The 15689-nt window shown below is 37.1% G+C and overlaps 1 protein-coding gene across 8 annotated transcripts in view; it reads right to left on the reverse strand.

Moving 5' to 3' along the window:
* Nucleotides 1-15689, reverse strand: part of LOC131073200 (chromophore lyase CRL, chloroplastic) — a 224489-nt gene that overhangs the window by 64229 nt on the left and 144571 nt on the right. The window lies entirely within an intron of this gene.

The following is a 15689-nucleotide window of genomic DNA, read 5'->3' on the forward strand; positions in this document are numbered from 1 at the left end:
TATTGGTTCAGTGGTAGGATAAATTTTGTTGGTTGCAGTTCCACACAAATACGAAGCACTTACTATGGTCTTGTAGGTGGCCTCTATTGATGGATACCGTCAGTCGGATCCTCAGAGCTGACTTTACCATCAAATTTGTGAAGGACCTTTTCGGTCTTACACATTTAATCAAGTTCAATATATTGCCGACTTTCATATTGAAACGGGTTGCTAACAAAACATAACTAATTATGACCCACCACCTTGGAAGACGTGTTAGTGATTGAGACATGTCATTTGGCATTGGATCGGTTCTTGAAGAATACATGATGATTGAGCCGACTTTTGGAAAGGTCGTGTTGCTTGGCGCCACCCATGTATGGGTTTATATAGATCCGTTCCCTCACTTCCAGATCATCGAATATATACAATCATTCTTCAGCAGTTCGGAATATATTCATAAGTATATCGAATAACTCTCATGTTTAGCAGATCGTAGAATACATTCTCCAGCGAATTGTATATCATCCTTCAGCATATCGAATAGCAGCAGTTCATATTCATTCGCGACAGTTTGAGAATTTATCAAGGAAGATCGAGTTCGTTACAGATCATACATTCTATATTGCAGATTGGATTTTCTCTATAGCAAACTGTTGTAATACATATATAGCTTCAAGTGTGAAGCAAATTTCTTGTAAAATCACTTGACATAATTAAGATAATAAAGACACATTTCGTTGTTGGGTTTTTTCACCTTCGAGAGGAAGGTTTTCCCAGGGTAAACTCTGTGCATTTGTGTTTGATTTGCTGTCTATCTAATCTGATCATTAAAATTAACATGGTATCAGAGCCACGGTGAAAGAAGATCGTGATCAGATTCCCTACAACTTCTAAGTATTCTCCCCTCTCTCTCCGTCGAGCCTAAGCCTTGAAAATGGTAAACGGTCTTAAAGTAGAAGATAGAATTGAAAGCGCATCTAACTTCACCTCATGGAAGTTTAGAGTGCTCATTGCACTTGAAGAAAATGATCTTCTTCAATTCATGGAGGAAAAGGATTTATCCAAACCTGAAGATCATGAGGAGAAGCTTCAATTCAAGAAAAATGACATCAAAGCAAAGAATATATTAATCGACTCCATGAGGGATGACTTGGTGCCTCTCATATCCAAGATGACAACTACAAGAGATATGTTCAAAACCTTGGAAGATTTATATGAGATTAACAACATGAGTAGGGCTCTTGCCCTAAGGCAGCAACTCCACCAAGTGAAGATGGCAAAAGGAGATTCAATCATCACCTACTTCATGAAAATTTCAGAATTGAGAGATCAACTAAGTGCAATTGGGGATCAAGTGATTGATAAAGACCTTGTCATGCTAGCCTTGAACGGCCTACCTCATTCATGGGAGCCATTTATCCAAAGCATAAGTGGAAGATCCAAAGTACCTAAGTTTGATCGAGTCCGTGCAGATTGTATTCAAAAAGAATCAAGATTGACCGCTAGAGGAATTATTAAGAGTTCTCAAAATGAAGATACTCATGTTCTTGCCACTCAATCTACCAAGAAACGTAAGTATTGGAAGAAGGGCAACTTCAAAAAGAATAGAGATTTCAAATCAGATTCTGCAACTGATTCTAGGAAGAGGAAGAAAGATCTCTCTCACATCCAGTGTTTTAGGTGTGACAAGTTTGGTCACTTTGCAAAGGATTGTTTGACAAGACATAATCATCAAGGAGCAAACATCAATGAAGTCTCATCTCAAAAAGAGGTAGAAGATAACTCCAATGGTTTTCTTTTCATATCAGCATTATCAAGCAATGTTCCTAAGGACAGTGATACATGGTGGAGCCTCTCGACATATCACCGGTCATCGGGAGCACCTTTCTAATCTAGTGGAGAAAGAGTCACATCTCCAAGTTATTAATGGGGATGATGCACGCTATGCTGTAAGAGGAGTTGGTGCTACATCTCTAAACCTTGAATCTGGAGTTTCTCTACACCTAAGTGATGTATTGTTCGTGCCAGGGATCAAGAGAAACCTTGTGTCTATTTCAGCCTTGGAGGATAAGGGCTATCAAATTGCATTTTCTGAAGGAAGAGTTCTTGCTTGGCCTAAGAACTCCTGCATCAAGACTGCTTGTGTGATTGGAAATCGACATGAGAGTTTATACAAACTCTCCACTCTCCCTGTTCAAGCTCTTATTCATGATTCTTCCAGTTCCAGCGAACTCTGGCACAGAAGACTTGGACATCTTCACTTCAAGGCTCTTCCATCATTGGAGAAGATGGTAAAAGGTATTCCTAAACTTATTCATGTAAATGATGGTACTTGTAAAGGTTGTGCTATGGGCAAAAATATTAAAAGTCCTTTTCATAGCAGTGAAAGTAGGTCTAAAGAAATACTAGATCTTGTAGATTCAGATTTATGTTGTCCAATGTCAATTCCATCCCTAAGTGGATATTTGTATTATGTAACTTTTATAGATGACTACTCTAGGAAGACTTGGATTTATTTCTTAAGGTCTAAAGAGTCTGATGAAGTCCTAGGTAGGTTTAAAGAGTTTAAGGCTCTTGTAGAAAATTTATCTAGAAAGAAAATTAAAATTTTAAGGTCTAATAATCGAGGTGAGTACACCTCGAGTAGCTTTCGTGATTTCTGTATTGAGGCAGGGATCAAGAGGGAGTTCTGTGTCCCTTACAACCCTCAACAAAATGGGGTTGCTGAAAGGAAGAACAGATCTATTGTTGAAGTTGCAAAAGCTATGATTCATGATCAAGACCTTCAGATTTTTCTATGGGCAGAAGCCTCTAGAACAACAGTGTATGTTCAGAATAGATGTCCTCATCGGATATTACAAAATATGACTCCTGAAGAAGCCTTTTCAGGTATCAAGCCTGATATCAACCACTTGAGAATATTTGGTTGTCCTGTGTATGTTCATATTCCCAAGGATAAGAGAACCAAGTTGGAGCCTTCTGGCAAGAGAGGAATATTTGTGGGCTATAGTGAAACCTCCAAAGCCTATCGTATTTACATTCCTGGTCAGAAGAAAATAGAAGTTAGCAAGGATGTCACATTTGAGGAAGATGTTGCATTCAGGAAATCAAAGGGCTCATGCATGGAGATAAATGATGAGACCCCTCAAGACATGGATGTTGATCATGCTCCTGAGATTCAGAGGGAGACTACAGAACTTGATATGAGTAATGACCCAATTGAACCTTTGGATCCCACTGATGGGCCTAGAGATATTGTTGTGTCTCGAAAGTGACCTCTTTGGGCGCAAAACACTATGCAGGAAGCAGAACAATTTGCCACTCCTAGAGGCACATTCAGAGAAAGCAAAAGACCACAAAGATTTTCTAGTTATGTTGCATTAATGTGTAATCTTATTGAGTGCGAACCTTCTAGTGTAGAGGAAACTGCAAAACAACAACTTTGGAAAGATGCAATGGATGAGGAGTATCAATCCATTCTCAAGAACAATGTGTGGGATATTGTGCCTAGACCAAAAGAGAAGTTTGTTGTATCTTCCAAGTGGTTGTACAAGATAAAACATGCAGCTGATGGCAGCATTGAAAAGTACATGGCTAGATTTGTGGCTTGTGGCTTCTCTCAACAAGAGGGAATAGACTACGAAGAAACATTTGCTCCTGTTGCTCGCTATACTTCCATTAGAACCATCATTGCCATTGCAACAACTAAGGGATGGAAGTTGCATCAGATGGATGTGAAGACTATCTTTCCCAATGGTGTGATTGAAGAAGAAGTCTACATCGAACACCCTGAGGGGTTCGTGATTCATGGGAAAGAGTCTCATGTGTGTAGATTGAAGAAAGCCCTATATGGTCTTAAACAAGCTCCTCGGGCTTGGTATGAAAGAATTGATAGATACTTAGTGAGTTTGGGCTTCTGCAAGAATGATGCTGATCCAAACCTTTACTTCAAGGTATTCAATGGTGATATGTTGATCTTGGTACTTTATGTTGATGACCTATTTGTTACCGGAGAAGATCATCTCATTGATAGATGTAAGAAGGAGTTGACTTCCAAATTCGAGATGAAGGACTTAGGACTCATGCACTTCTTTCTAGGGTTGGAAGTTTGGCAGAGGCCCAATGGGATTATCCCAAGTCAAGGAAAATACACCATCGATATCTTGAAGAGATTTGGAATGACAGATTGTAAATCTATGTCCACACCAATGGAAACTAACTTGAAGAAATTGAGGGAAGCTGCGGCTAGTTCAGATCTTGTGGACCCTACTATGTACATGCAATTGATTGGCTCTATCATGTCCCCTCCTTGATTGTTATATATATATCCTAAATGAAACAATTATTACTATTAATCAATATAATAATTACCAACAAATTATTATTTGAAATTTATTTATTTATTTATTTATTTATTACATATTATTATTTAATTAATATTTATTACTAATAATATCCTTGAATAAAAATAAATTAATATTACATTATAAACATAATTTAAATATTATAAATTATAAGCCATAGCTTTATATAAGTTATCCATCTCCAGAGTCTAATAATAAGAAGTAACCCGATAATAATAATCACATAAACTACTTAAGGCACCGTGTAATAAGGAAATATGAGAGTACGATAAAGAAGAAATTTAATGGAACCATTAAAGATAAATAGACACGAGACTTAGAAAAGCCATAAGATATGTGTTAAGTCCGATTCATGAAAGGATATGTGCAATTCATACTGTGCTGGAAGATTGTATTCTTACTTGGAATAGTTTTATTGATTTGACCCTTTATCGTTACTATTGCGGACTGCAAGACAATATCGCCGACTCCAATATAGGGGGCATTCCACAAGTTATCGATCAGCGATTAATGACTGATCATGTAAGACCAATAAGGAATATATAAGTAATCGACAATCACTAATTATTTGGAGGATTCATATCAAGAAAGGAGGAGGAATCAAGGAAGGTTTTAAGCAATCCCATATCGGTGCTAAGTGTCAATGATGTCAAAGATATCAAAGAACACCAACGATTAGGAATACAAGTACGATTTGTATAAGAAACAATTGTCATGGAAAGATGCGATTAAGCAAGAATGATTAATCCTTAAAAAAAGGGTGTGATCAAAGGATAGAAGGGAAGGGTGCATCCATTCTATTCCTAAGGTACTTAAGAAGATTGATATCATTTCCAAATAATATAACTGGTCTTTTATCTCATTTTTGTATCGAGGATTGGATTGCTTAGTCATGTATACAGTTATCATTCTGAAACCTTTTATCTCTTATTCATACCCTTCATTAGATCCATTTAAAAAGCAACGACCCCTTGGCATAATACAGTTGCATTCACATAAGGTTATACATATTATCAAGATAATCTTAGTCTTATCTATGTATATAGGCTTAATCATCTAGCAAATATCCAACTGTCATATCAAAGTTAGCAGTGATATTGTCATCAAATATATAGTATAACATAGATTGTCATTCTTAGTGCTAAGTAAGTCTTTGAAGAAAGAAGTCTCTTGCCATTGATTTTGCAAGTTAATTGTTCCTATTTCCTAAGGGTTAAATTGAGGGGACATTACAAGTGTGATCTTAAGAAAGATTAATTAATCCTTGACAAAGATGTGTCTACTCCCAAAAGATGCAACCATTTGATACCAAGATACTTAATGAGGATCGACCTCTATCCAAAGGGGATTAAAAAAGGACACGAAGAGAGGAAGACGGAAGGACTGCAAACGGCCCCCCGGACTACAAACTGCAACTACGGATTGCGGATTACGAACAGGTAAGAGGTGTTTACTGGTCACAGGGTATATGTGTGTGTGGACGTGTGTGCCACACACACATATATATTACTGAACATTCTGTCATACATAATAATATATCAATTCCTATAACAGAGCTATAATAGGATAGCGATATTATCTTATGTGTATGTAGCAATGAATATAGGTATGTATGCAAAATATTTATATATATGTAGGATCAATAATGAGAATTAAAGAATATGTAAATGTAGACATAAATTATGGAATGAAAAATGATAATGAATTGTAGAATGTAATATGAATAATGTGGCTATATGATGGAGGCTATTGGGAGGAAATTCCCTTAGCCTAATTCAGGAATTATGATAATCCCTGGTAGGTGGTATATACTGAGTATTTATATGCATATATGTTATGGCTTGGATGTCAAAGGCTCGCCCAAGAAGAGACGGATCTGGCCGGTCCTCTCTGGTAGACTTGGATGGTGAGATGCATCATCCAAGGCAAGGAATTGATCATATATGATGGTCTTCCTTGGTAGGCTTGGATGTAAGATGTTACATCCAAGACAGGAATCGAATTATCCATCGATTTCCTAGTATGGCTTGGAACCAAGATGGGTTCCAAGAAGGCGAGCTTTACAACCGCCTAAGGACAGGTCCCAGTACTGCACTCGTATCCTTTTTATTTAATTAGAATTGAGATTAGTTTTAATTAAGTAATTGAAGTTTAATTGCAAATTAGACTAGTTATATGTATATTTGTTGCATTCTAACAATTTGATTTGCAGGACAGTGATCTCTAACTAGTAGGGACATTACAGGGTCCTTGATGTATCTAGTTAACACTAGACCAGATATTTGCTATGCAGTGAGTGCACTTAGCTAGTTCATGAGTGAACCTAGACAGATACATCTAGTTGTAGCCAAGCATCTCTTGAGATACTTGCATCGCACAGTTGGATATGGTTTGAAATACTCTTCCAGTGTAGACCTGATTCTTGAAGGATATTTTGATTCTGATTGGGCAGGGAGTGTTACTGATCAGAAGAGCACCTCTGGTTGTTGTTTTAGCTTGGGATCTGCTATGATTTCCTAGTGTAGCAGGAAGCAGTCTTCAGTAGCTCTGAGCACTGCAAAGGCAGAATACATTGCAGCGTGTGTGGCAACTCGCGAAGCTATGTGGCTTCATAAGCTACTTGCAGGATTGTTTGGACAATCATTGGAGCCTACTACCATACATTGTGATAACCAAAGTTGTGTGAAGCTTTTAGTCAATCCAGTACTTCATGACAGAACGAGGCATGTAGAGATTCAGTACCACTATATCAGAGATATGGTACAAAGAAATGTTGTTCAGTTGAGATACATTTGTATTGAGGAACAGACAGCTGACATTTTCACCAAGCCTCTTGCGAAAGTGAAATTTGTGCATTTTCGAGACAAGCTTGGAATTGTGGAGAATGAAGCCCTTGCTAAGAGGGAGTCTCAGCATCAGTGATTACTTGATATGTATTATAATGCATTCTTCTCTGCGACAGAAGTTTGAGGTGCAAGCTCTTGTCATGCATTCTTCTCTGTGAGAGAAGTTTGAGGTATTAGCCCTTGTTATGCATTCTTCTATGAGAGAAGTTTGAGGTATCAGCCCTTGTTATGCATTCTTCTATGAAAGAAGTTTGAGGTATCAGCCATTGTTGTGCATTCTTCTCTGTGAGAGAAGTTTGAGGTTTCAGCCCTTGTTCCACCCTCTGCGAGTAGGTATGGTGGATGTCATGTGAAAGGCTCCATGACTTAGCACTTGTGCTTATTCACCCTCTGGGAGTAGCCATGGTGGATGTCACTGTGTGACTCGGATATTGAGAAGGATTCCTCCCTAGCTAAGAGGGAGTGTTGATGGATAGCGTCGGTTGGATCCTCAGAGCCGACTTTACCATCAAATGTGTGAAGGACCTTTTCGGTATTACACATTTAATCAAGTTCAATATATTGCCAACTTTCATATTGAAACGGGTTGCTAACAAAACATAACTTATTATGACCCGCCACCTTGGAAGACGTGTTAGTGATTGAGACGTGTCATTTGGCATTGGATCGGTTCTTGAAGAATACGTGATGATTGAGCCAACTTTTGGAAAGGTCGTGTTGCTTGGCGCCACCCATGTATGGGTTTATATAGATTCGTTCCCTCTCACTTCCAGATCATCGAATATATAAAATCATTCTTCAGCAGTTCGGAATATATTCATAAGCATATCGAATAATTCTCACATTTAGCAAATCGTAGAATACATTCTCCAGCGAATTGTATATCATCCTTCAGCATATCGAATAGCAGCAGTTCATGTTCATTCACAACAGTTTGAGAATTTATCAAGGAAGATCAAGTTCATTGCAGATCATACATTCTATATTGCAGATTGGATTTTCTCTATAGCAAACTGTTGTAATACATATATAGCTTCAAGTGTGAAGCAAATTTCTTGTAAAATCACTTGATATAACTAAGATAAAAAAGACACATTCCGTTGCTGGGTTTTTTCACCTTCAAGAGGAAGGTTTTCCGAGGGTAAACTCTGTGCATTTGTGTTTGATTCGCTGTCTATCTAATCTGATCATCAAATTTAACAGCCTCATACTTTTTGCTCATATTTTCATGCCACAACCAGGGTCTCACATAGTCCTGTTTAAAGTGTTTGTTCAAGTATTTATGAAAAAATGTTGAGCTACTAACCTACTCATATCTTTTTAGCCACAGAAATTATTCATTTCTCAACAAATAAGAGGCATGGAATTTTTCACCGCAATATACAACTTGCATGTTATATAGACATCAATTGTGGGAATGTAATGCCCCTCTAGTTTCCACTTTAGAATTAATTATGTTATCAAACTAATTAATCTATTGAAAAAAACTAGACTTAAAATTTGCTTGGTATTTCATTAGTATTTATAATAAAAGAGGTAAGTATTGCATGTTGAGGATTATCCTAAATCAAGCAGATGTGTTTGCTTTTCTCCTAGAAGTCAACATTAATCATCAAGGATTTATAGTAAAGAACATTTTTTAATTAGGCAAACATCGGGTATATGGGGTATTTCATTAGTATTTATAATAAAAGAGGTAAGTATTGCATGTTGAGGATTATCCTAAATCAAGCAGATGTGTTTGCTTTTCTCCTAGAAGTCAACACTAATCATCAAGGATTTATAGTAAAGAACATTTTTTAATTAGGCAAACATCGGGCATATGGGGTTTGGTTACAGGCAACGTTTTTCCTTCAGGATTGGTATGCATTTATACTGTAAGTGTGCGTGTATAGATATAGATATAAAGCAAATCCAAAAATTTTAAAAAGGGTAGCAATGTGTGCTATGGTATGCTATAATGGAATATTTGTGAGTGATTTTGCAGCAGTGGGTGATCAGAATGTATCAGTCCTTAAGGAAAGAGTAGAAAACACTTAATAGACCCCAAAAATTTATAAGGCTTTATTCAATCTGCTGCAACTATATATATATGTATGTACACGAATATAGACATGTACATGTATGTACACGTATATATACATGTATATATAAACTATGTCAATTATTATTCAGCTGACCAAGCAATCAAACAAACAATAATATTAATTTAATAATAATAATTGAGAATTGTTATTGTTTAATATTATTTTTCGATTAGGTAAGCAGGGTTTGCAAGGGCCACTACCCTTTTACAAGAAAAGTGAGAAGAAACAATGAAACACTAGCGAAACAACATCAAAGTGTCAAGAGAACTGCCTTTAGAGGAGAAGGCCAAGCTTATAAATATAATAGTTTTGTATTGCTAAAATATAGATTATATTCTAAGTCTAACTAAACCCCATCTATTACATCATTTGCTCAAGAGCACAAGTCAAGAAGTTTTGAAAAACTTTGAACTTCACAACTAAAGTGATTTGGTAAAGATGTTAACATGTCGCTTCTAAATAGAACAGTAGTGAACCTAAATATTTCGTTGTTGAACATATTCACAGATGTAATGGCATTAACCTCAATGTGTTTTGTGTGTTAATATAATACTGGATAGCAAACAAGTTTCAATACACCCTTATTGTCATAAAACAAAATTGTAGGTTGTTTCTCAAGCATGCCCATTTCTATCACATTCAAAGCGATTGTTCATTGCTTCTTGCTTCCCTATGATACCAAGCTAGATCCCAAAAAGAACATGTCAGCCTTGTTTTGACACAACGGAAGGCCATAATGAAAGAGAGGATATGATTTCATCGGGATTTATTATCTGCTTGGCAAGATTATGTTTTATCTTCCATTTGAAGGTTGATGTATTCCAGCGACTCATTGTGAACCTTCATTCTTATGCATTGGACATCCTACGTAATTATGTGGGTGTGAGAACTAATATACATTAACAATTTAGCCTGAGATTATTTCCCTTGTACCATGGATGAAAGATGACTCAAAGACCTTGGGCGTCGTGCCTAGATGAGAGGGCTTTTTTCTCAGTGCATAAAGATCCCATATCGAGAATGGTAATTCTGGGAAGTCCAAACGTGGCACTCAACACTATTGCGTCAAATATAATGGAGACTTCATCTCATATTTATCAGGCACCAGCGGCAAGTAACCTGAGTTGAGAGTATGATTTAGGCATCTGGATGGGTTCTGGTTTCTGGACACAGATAAGAAGAATTGTGTGGACATGGGCAGTTCTACTGACTGTGGGCAGATGTTACTCTTATTGATAGCCATCGCAATCTTCACTGCTGAATGTGGGTGTATTTCTAAGTATTTGGTCTGGTTAGGAATTAGTGGGAGTCTCAAGTAGCTTGCCTGAGATTGCATTCAAATCAGCCTCTTTATTGAAGACTTTGCTGTTCAAATGAATCTGCATATTTGTAATCACTGCAGAATTATGTAGTATCGCAAATTTGGCACTGAATGATTTTCTTAGTATCCTGTAAGTGCAGCTATTTCCATATCTCGGACATTTCAGTCATTACATATTTGGTTCAAATCACATTTAAGTTTGTGATGTTTGGTTATGTTATCATTTGAGTCGTTGCACCTTTAAAAGCTCAACAAGCAAAGAAAAGATTATATGCAAACTGTTTGTCAAAAATCCTATTAACCATAAATTGTTTTAAATAACTCTTCATATGCTGCAGATCACCAACTGTTTGACATAATTCCTGAGCATCAAAGTAGAGGGAAAGTGCAAAAAAATTAATTGGCAAACAGGGTGGGATTTTACAATCTCATGATGAATTGGCTTTCATCTATGTGTCTATTGATTTTCTAGCCATTTCTAGAACACCCCTCGTAACCTACACAATCTAACAAAATCAACAATAAATGTTTGTCAATATCCACTTGTTGGCCACTAAATGACTTTTGTACATATCCACCCTCCAAGGTATTGATTTGATCCAAAAGTGTTTTACAAAAAACATAAGTGGCAAACAAGGTGGGATTTTACAATCTCATGATGAATTGGCTTTCATCCATGTGTCTATTAATTTTCTAACAATTTCTGGAACACCCCTCGTAACCTACACAATCTAACAAAATCAACAATAAATGTTTGTCAATATCCACTTGTTGGCCACTAAATGACTTTTGTACATATCCACCCTCCAAGGTATTGATTTGATCCAAAAGTGTTTTACAAAAAAAATAAGTGGCAAACAAGGTGGGATTTTACAATCTCATGATGAATTGGCTTTCATCCATGTGTCTATTAATTTTCTAACAATTTCTGGAACACCCCTCGTAACCTACACAATCTAACATAATCAACAAGAAATGTTTCTCAATATCCACTTGTTGGCCACTAAATGACTTTTGTACATATCCACCCTCCAAGGTATTGATTTGATCATAAATTGTTTTACTAAGCTTACATAGTATAATGCAGTACCTAGATGACATAATCAGATCTATGTGGTTCGATGAGAATCCATACTCTATTCCTATGAGGAAAGAGTCTACATCAACCTATGTGCCCATGTGACACCAATGTCTCAACCATTGATTTTCATGTATCACAATAGGTTTTGTAAGCTCCCAAATACAAACACAAAAAATCGAAAAGAAAATCACTCAATGCACACAACACAAATACAAAAGAAAGAAAAATCTTTTTGGGTGATGCTATATTGCTCTATACTACAATGCTCCTACAGCAATTGCTTACCTCCAATTGCCTCTTAACTTGAGGATGCCCCTCCTACATATATTGCACAAGTCTTTAGCATCAACAGTATGGCATCTTCCGCCTTTCAACCTCAATAGATCTATGAGAATCCTCTGCAATTGTAATGTCCCCACTTCGAAATAGAATTTAATAATAAATGATAATAATAAAATTAAAACATTAAAAATTAAATTAAAATATAAAATAATATAATTAAATATGACTAATTAAAAATTAATTAAGTTAATGAAAAGTCAAAAGACATGAAAGGAAAAGTTGTGACTCCCTCAACAATGAGATATAAAAAAGCGAAGAGAACCTCATTTGAGAGGGACGATAAATTGGAAATGAGAAATGCAGATCTGATTTAAATAATAAGTGCAGATCTGATTACGAAAGGTTGTATCCCTTTCAAAGGGTAGAAATAATGAAGAGTTGCACTCTTTCAAAGGGTGCTAATGGTGAAGGGGTATGTCTCTTGCCAAAGGGCATACATGATGAAGTGGTGTGACCTCTCCCTCATATTGAGAGATATAAAGGTAAGGAATCAAAAACATCTAGTGACATCACCATTGATTAGAAAGGATAGCTGCGTAGGCAGAGGCAAGAGAAAGGGGAAAGATAGCAAAGACACCGAAGGTACGTATATGTGTGTGGATGTGTGTGCCACACACACATATAAATATACTTGTAATTTTGATAGTTATGTCATGATTATTATAATGTGTAGGTTTCAGAATTATGTCATGATTATTATAATGTGTAGGTTTCAGAATTTTGTCATGATTATTATAATGTGTACGTTACAAAATTATGTCGTCATTATTACAATGTGTATGTTATAGAATTATATCTCAATGTGTATGTCACAAGATTATGATTTAAATAATAATGATAATATGAATTATAAATTAGATGATATTGATAATACGAATGGTTATGAAATGTTGGATATCAATGAATGACAATATCGTGATTATATGATGGAGGCTATTGGGAGGAAATCCCGGTAGTCTAATTCAGGGATTATGATAATCCCTGGTAGGCAGTATATATTGAATATCTATATGCATATATATGGCTTGGTTGACTAAGTTCATCCAAGAAGAGACGGATCTGGCCAGTCCCCTCTAATGGACTTGGATGATGAGATGCATCATCCAAGGCAAGGAATTGACATATGGTCTTCCTTGGATGGCTTGGGTGTAAGAAATTACACCCAAGACAAGAATCGAATTAACCTTCGATTTCTTGGATGGCTTGGGTGCAAGTAGTTACATCCAGACAAGAATCAAATTAACCTTTGATTTCCTGGATGGCTTGGGTGTAAGAAATTACATCCAAGACAGGAATCGAATTTACCTTCAATTTACTAGATGGGTTCCAAGAAGGCGAGCTTCACAGCCGCCTAAGGACATATCTCCATATGGCATTCATATCCTTTTTATTAGATAAGAATTGTGATCAGTGTTCATTAAGTATTTTAAAGTTAAATTGCAAGTTATATATATATATATATATTTGTTGTATTCTAACAATCTGTTTTGCACGACAGTGATTTCTAACTAGTAGGGACATTATAGCAATGCCCCACAAACAATCTAAAAAGACATCTTACCAATTGACTATTCAGTGAATAGCATGCAAACTTTGCCTTTGCCAACATGGAATCCCATTGCATGGCCCACCAAATAGTTAAATAAGTTGCCATAGCTCCTATTGACAACACCTATCTAAGGATGATGCATTAAACAGTAATGTCCACTATAATATCCAACACAAGACTTGAAGGCAACAAGAATTCATATACGAATAAATAAGTTTTAATTAAAGATTTAAAATTATTCTCATGAGCCGCTAGCAATCATCAAATGAATATCAGAAGCTTAATATTCAATCAACATATCCTCTCGCAGCAACTATGGTTGGTTGGAGACTTAAACGTATCTAATACTTCATGAGGGAGCATCAAAATCTTAAGATGGTATTGACTAATGGGTGTGGAGAACATCGTCCTAGGACGGACATTAAGATTTGCTAAGGGAACCAATCATTGCAGAGTATCAAGCATTCATTAGGAGTCACCATCCAGCAATCATTCTTTAATCATTCCACTGTTCACATTGTAGAGGAATGGCATATCAGGCGCTCTAAGGAGGTTCACAGAAATAGCTTTCTTCTCAGACACCGTCACCACATAGTCTCCCATGAATATCAAAGATCAAACAAGATGCAAGCCAAGCAAGGAAATCAATTGTCAACTAAAATGACAGCGATTATATCACATCATTGATTATTGAGCATTGTTGATGATAGCAATTAATTATAAAGGTAGAACTTATACTAATTAGTATCATTGGTATAACAATCCTGATTAGTTATTGTTGTCATTTTATGACACCCTTGGTCCATCAGTGAGAACCGATCAGAGATATGTTCCATGGACCAGCACTACCCCAGTTAATCAAGGAGAGAAGCAGAGGAATCATGAAGTGTGAAGTGTTGCCTTGTCTGAAGGAAGTTCCTCCCTTGGCCTTTTCTTCCTTTCTCGGATCTCCCGAACCCCAAGGTTCCGAGGTTCCTCCCTTGGCCTCTCCTGTTTCCTTCCCTGGAACTCCGGAACCCCGAGTTTCCGAAGTTCCTCTCCTTTCCCTTTCTCTTCTTCTCTCTGGAACTGTGCAACTCCGGAACCCCAAGGTTCCGAAGTTCTTTCTTTTCTTCTCCCCTTTCCTGGAACTCCAGAACCCCGAGGTTCCGAAGTTCCCTCCTAGCCTTTCTTCCTTCTTTTCTTCGGAACTCTGGAACCCCGAGGTTCCGAGGTTCTCTTCCTTTGCTTCCCCTCCTTCTCCCGGAACCTCGAGGTTCTGAAGTTCCTTCCTTCCTTGCCTTTTCTTTCTAAGTTCCCCCGGAACAACGAGGTTCCGAAGTTCCTTTCCTTCTCTTCCTCTCTCTATCTCGGAGCTCCCAAACCCCGAGGTTCCAAAGTCTTTCCCTTGTCTTCCTCACTTCGGGAGTCCGAGCTTCCAAAGTCCCCGACTTCCTTCCATATGGCGTGATCAACACTCAAGGCTTTAAATACTCCACCAGTTTTGGTGACTTATGCACTTTCTTTTGTGGAGCCACAAGGGTACATTTAATGTTTTTGGCAAGATTTCCATCAAGGGAGGTACGGGGCCATGCTTGGTGACTTATGTCATGTCTGACTTTGGAAGGTCAGTCAATCCGCCCTTCTCAGAATTGCCTTTTGTGGGTATGGCTAGGTTGCTTACATGTACAAGTCAAGTGCATGCACTATCCTGCACTTCCAGACTGACATGCAAGGGTCATGATCACTCTTGTAACCTTTTTTCTATATAAGGCTTTTAAGCCTCATTGTAAGGGGTTCTCTCCCTGCTGCCTTGAGCTTTCCTATGCTCTTTCTCTTCTCTTGAAGACTTGTAATTATTTTTGCATTTCTGCAACTGTAAGTTTGGCCTTTGGTCTTTAAATGAATTGAAATAGAATTCTTGTCTTCCTTCAACTTATGCATGTTGTGTATGTTTCCCTACCTTCATCATAATTGTCTGTTTTGTGGCTCTTCTCTCCATATATGTTGTGTTAGCTTGTTTCTCTGAGTGTGACTTGTAGGAAACCTTCTCCCCTCTTGGCATTCAGTGGATTCTAACCTTCATACATGCATTAGGATCAATCATACAACTGAAGTTTGTGCATCTCTTGGGTGTT

This window comes from Cryptomeria japonica, chromosome 9, assembly GCF_030272615.1.
Source record: "Cryptomeria japonica chromosome 9, Sugi_1.0, whole genome shotgun sequence".
Taxonomy (NCBI): domain Eukaryota; kingdom Viridiplantae; phylum Streptophyta; class Pinopsida; order Cupressales; family Cupressaceae; genus Cryptomeria; species Cryptomeria japonica.